Consider the following 5,625-nt stretch of genomic DNA (forward strand, 5'->3'; position numbering starts at 1 on the left):
AGGGAGAGAGAGAGAGAGAGAGAGAGAGAGAGAGAGAGAGCGAGTGGAGGGAGAGAGAGAGAGAGAGAAAGACAGTGAGTGGAGTGAGAGAGGGTCCAGCCACTAGCCCAAGAGTCCATCCTAAGTAGTGTTGCAGGGCATACCGGTACCACGGTAATATCACGGTACCAAAACATCATGATACTGTACTTATGATACCAACATTTTAGAATACCGTAGTACCATTTCATATGATACTACCATATGAAAACAATACTAACCTACCGATCCTAAAGAACCCGCTGGTGCCTGTTATAAAATGTTTAGAATGTCAATTCAAAAAAATTTAAGCAACAGCAACTATTCTATTGTATGACCGGTCCAATAATGCCCACGTGTGGCAGCTGTAATCAGCCAGCTGCATCCCCTTTCAGCCATCACTCACCTGCTTCTCCTGTTCATCATTTCCTCCAGCGTTAGACCGCTGTGCCACTCGGGAGCCCAGACTACACTATATAAAACATCTATTTCTCAGGATCTCGTCACAGTACTTCCGTGCATTCAAATTTTAATTGATAAAATGCAATTGTGTTCGTTGTCAGCTTATGCCTGCCCATACCATAACCCCACCGTCCCCATAGGACACTCTGTTCAAAACATTATCAGCAAAACGCTCGGCCACACAAAGCCATACACGTGGTCTACCGCTGCGAAGCCGGTTGGATGTACTGCCAAATTCTCTAAAACAGCTTATGGTAGAGAAATAAACATTCAATTCTCTGGCAGCAACTCTGGTGGACATTCCTGCAGTCAACATGCCAATTGCACACTCCCTCAAAACTTGAGACATCTGTGGCATTGTGTTGTGTGACAAAACTGCACATTTTAGACTGGCCTTTTATTGTCCCCAGCACAAGGTGCACCTGTGTAAGGATCATGTTTAATCAGCTTCTTGATATGCCACACCTGTCAGGTGGATGGATTATCTTGGCAAAGGAGAAATGCTCACTAACAGGGATGTAAACACATTTGTGCTCAAAATTTGAGAGAAATAAGCTTTTTGTGCATATGGAATATTTAATCTTGGATCTTTAATTTCAACACTTTACATGTTGCGTTTATAATTTTGTTCAGTATAGGATGATAACTATAATAGACTAAGGTGGAGAATGAAGACACTTTGCAAACAGGACAGGAGCAGTGTGTATCTGACCTCTACATTAGAACCAGGGCTATTATTAAACCTCAGTAGCATCATGCTGAATGCATGTGACCTGATGTTGATTTAGAACTACGACAATGTGTCCGCGTGGCCGGAGTCAGGTCTGCTCTCCATCAGCAGTCACTGTGACATCAACAAGTAAACACAGACAAACAACAAACTATTTTAGCCTGATTTACAGTGCATTCGGGAAAGTATTCAGACCCCTTCCCTTTATCCACATTTTGTTACATTACAGTGGATATTATATGCCCTAATATCCAATGTCTCCCACAACAACAAGTTAAGCAAAAAAAATCTAACTATAGGCCTAAGATTAGGGATACCATTTCTAAACTCACTGTCCATTTAAAATGAAAATAATTAGACCTTGTCAGAAGCATACAACCAAAGATAAGAAGAGATGAGATGAGATGAGATCAGATGAGATGAGATCAGATGAGATCCGATGAGATGAGATGAGATGAGATCAGAACAGATAAGATAAGCCTAAACGTATCATTGTTTTTAAAGAGACTTTCTTCGCCTGTTTAAGAGGATTTCTCCTGCCTCCACATCGAGCAGTCAGACAGAAAGGTTTAATCAGCTGTTTTAAGCTGCAATGAGGAACACAAAGTGCTGGAGGGACAAGTTGTGTGAGGGTGCAGTCCAGTGACTTCTGGGGTTGTGGCAGAACACTTCCACTTTAGTAGCTGAAGCTCCGACAGTAACCTTTCTGTCATGTGTCGTTGAGGCTTTATTCAGGGGTGGTGACGCAACATAGAAAGTCTGCAACGAATCAAGAACAAGGGTCTGTGGTTGCCTGGCTCGTGCCATCTCTTTTCAGCGGTGCCGCCTGCTGAGTCAGCAGGAGTGTTTAGAAATCAATAGCATTAATGGGAAGTAAAGGTTTCACTTCATGACGGTCGAGCTGAAACCAGACCGGACCGGCACACCCCACATCACTACAGTTCCAGGTCAGGAGAGTGTGTGAGAGGGTGTTTATGGGTTTGTGTGTATGTATGTGTGTGTATGTATGTGTGTGTATGTATGCGTGTGTGTATATATATATATATATATGTGTATGTCTGTGTGTCTATGTCTGTGTATATATGTGTGTGTGTGTGTGTGTGTGTGTCTGTCTACATGATCTAGATCTGTTATCTAACCTGAATAGTCTAAAAACGAATGAGCTATAAAAAAAACACCCAGACAGACTCACCAAAAAGGCCTTAAAAGCTTCATACAGTAACCTCTGCAGACGACTGCCTGCAACAGCAGTGGTTCCTAAGACGGAGTACTCCTAGTCCTCTTGGAAAAGAGGAGGAGTGGTCTTCTTGGCACCTGCGAAAGACAAACAAAGCATCGTGGTTAGGTTAGCACACTTTTCTGGAAAGAAAAGAAGTACCCAGTGCATCGCCACCCTCGAGGCACTTGGGTAATCAGCAGAAGAGAATACCTACCGCAGGCTCTCTCTACCCTTCTGTTTTGCATCTCAGCGCAAAACAGCAAAGGGCGATTTACATCTGATTTCAATGTCCTCCACACAACACACTACTTCCCTGACATGAACCTGAACATTGCAGTAAATATACTCACACGATGCAAGTACATAGAGCAGATGTCAAGTACTTGTTAGAGTAATGCCAAACAACAAGACATCCACAATCATCCATGTCAATTTGTTGTTCTCTCCTTGCCTTGAAGTTTAGTGATACATATGCTCTATAGGCTAGATAGTCTATTCTATAATGATAGATATTTTATAATGATAGTCTATTCTATAATGAGATATTTTATAATTATAAAATATCTATCATTATAGAATAGACTATAATGATAGTCTATTCTATAATGATATTCTATAATGATATTCTATAATGATATTCTATTCTATAATGATAGTCTATTCTATAATGATATTCTATAATGATAGTCTATTCTATAATGATAGTCTATTCTATAATGATATTCTATAATGATAGTCTATTCTATAATGATAGTCTATTCTATAATGATAGTCTATAATGATAGGATATTCTATAATGATAGATATTCTATAATGATAGATATTCTATGATGATAACAATGCAAGGTGCCCCTACCTGTTAGTTTTATCTGTATGCTCAGAACGAACTGTGATGCAACTAGGCTATTATGGGGGGAAGGTATTCTCAAGTATGGGATGGGTAACTTTTCAGGTAAAGAGCTGAGCTGACCGTGGGCTGCTTGGTTTGTTTACCCAGCTCAAACACACTCAGAGTGAGGTATGTGACATTGTCGCTGAGGGTATCAAAAGCTAGACCTCTCAATTAGCACACTATATTCCACCACTACTTCTACACTCTTTCCGATTGTACTGCTGTAAATTAGAATACTACAGGTGTATCATTTGTACTGTACTATGCTGAAGAGTAAAAGCTAGAGGTACAAATGTATTTTGAAAAACTGGTCAACAAACTTGGTTGCTTTTACTGTATAATTAACTGGCCTATTTGACAGAATGAAATATGCTATTTAAGAATGTGCTTTGCGTCATAATCACCTTACACATGCATATTGCTAATTTGGAGACTACTGTTGATTGCAATTTCACAATAAAGCAATTGTACAGGATTGAGCGTGGGCTTTTACTTATTTAGTTAGCCATGTCTGTGCTGCGATCGTAGTAGGTACAAAATGACGCGAGGCAACAAAACAAATGTAATGCATTTTTTAAATTAATGTTATGACATGGCAAAAAATCTTGTAAATTTATATTTATCTTAGTAATGCATAACAATGTTATTCTGTGAAAACAAAAACGCAAAACATATAGGCTACTTTTTACAGGCGCACGCGCACCTGTACAGTAACGTTAACTACAGTAGTTGAACGGGATGACACGGTAGAAAATAGTAGCTGGCTCGCGTGGAATATATTGTAGAGTGCTTTTGAAATAATTAACGTTATAACGTAAATGGTTATATGAACCTTGTTATTGTATTATATGAAAAGGTTAACGTGACAATTTGTAATTAACAACTGGCCAATTAACGTAATGCCACCGTCCGTCTACTCTGGCCACGGTCAACCGCATCCATCGTAGACAGCTGCACGAGCACTCCAAATGATTATCTAATTAAGCCCGCTGTGTATTCGACGTTATCAACAAACTTGAGGTTGTCAGTTCGTTCATTCTAGTACAGTGTAAAACACATATAGAGAAACGCGTTTATTATAGTCTACCACGGAACATTTCGATGCTGCTTGTCACACAAGTATAACGTATCGCATTGCTACTGTAACCGTCGAGCGAAACCTTTTGCTGCAGCAAGTAACCTGCGATGCTTGGTAACGATAGTTGGTCATTAATAATAATAATAATAATGTAATCTGTTAAAACATGCATTATGCTTACCCAGTTATCGTTATCTCTTTTCTTCGTTCGTAACTGTTGCGATAGTGTTTTTACGTCCCCTCGGAAGGTATTTTGGTGCATCGACTGGATCCTCTGGGACGTCTAGCAGTCAGTCAACCCACAGCTTTAATTTGCCTTTAAAGGAATATCTGTCGGATATAAGTATACAGCCAGCTTCCGCTGACGGAGGTGAGTGATTTGCATAAAGGGGAGTGGTTTTCGATTTAAACTGCGAAAAATTAAAGCCTAGTGGGCGTGTCCAGAGAACCTCCTGCATAATCTCACACAATCTCATGTTACTTGAATAGATGAACCTCTGCATTGACACTAAATACTATAACTTTGTTATTAAACAGTTATTAATTTGTTATTATCTGAAAAACGTTACCAGGTAAAGCAACAACAACAAAACACTGCATAAAAGGATGATCTATTATCCAGGCATTGAATTTCTCCTCATCCAGAGTATAGCAGTAGGCACCTCATGCATACTGTGAAGGATAAATAGTACTCTCCCCTGCAGAGGGAGGCTGTGACACCCTGATCTATTTCACCTGTCTTGTGCTTGTCTTCACCAACATCCAGGTGTCGCCCATTCTCCCCCATTATCCCCTGGGTATTTATACCTGTGTTTTCTGTTTGTCTGTTGCCAGTTCGTCTTGTCTCGTCAAGCATAACACCGTGTTTTCCCTCCCCGTACTCTCTCTAGTCCATGTTTTCTAGTTCTTTGACCATTCTGCCTGCCCTGACCCTGAGCTTGCTTGCCTTTCTGTACCTTTCTGACACTGCCCTGGATTACTGACCTCTGCCTGCCCTGACCCTGAGCCTGCCTGCCGTTCTGTACGTTACTGACCTCTGCCCTGGATTCCTGACCTCTTCCTGCCCTTGACCTGTCGTTTGCCTGCACGCTGTTTTGTTAATAAGCATCTGTGATTCAAACAGTCTGCATCTGGTCTTATCCTGAGTCCTGATATTCTGGCGTGTATTTTTTCTATTGGCACAAACATAAAGTAGGCAATTAGTTGTTATAATAGTGTGCTACTGA

The 5,625-nt window shown here is 40.5% G+C and overlaps 1 protein-coding gene across 1 annotated transcript in view; it reads right to left on the bottom strand.

The window, feature by feature from the left end:
• The window catches only part of LOC112238448 (solute carrier family 45 member 4-like), a 57,690-nt gene extending 52,955 nt beyond the window's left edge, over window positions 1–4,735 (bottom strand). The window contains 2 exon segments of the mRNA XM_042295181.1: window positions 2,403–2,524; window positions 4,581–4,735. The gene's annotated coding sequence lies outside the window, so the exon portion shown is untranslated.
• Between the last annotated feature and the right edge of the window lie 890 nt (window positions 4,736–5,625).

The sequence above is a fragment of the Oncorhynchus tshawytscha genome, linkage group LG13 (genome assembly GCF_018296145.1).
Source record: "Oncorhynchus tshawytscha isolate Ot180627B linkage group LG13, Otsh_v2.0, whole genome shotgun sequence".
In the NCBI taxonomy this organism is placed as follows: Eukaryota; Metazoa; Chordata; class Actinopteri; order Salmoniformes; family Salmonidae; genus Oncorhynchus; species Oncorhynchus tshawytscha.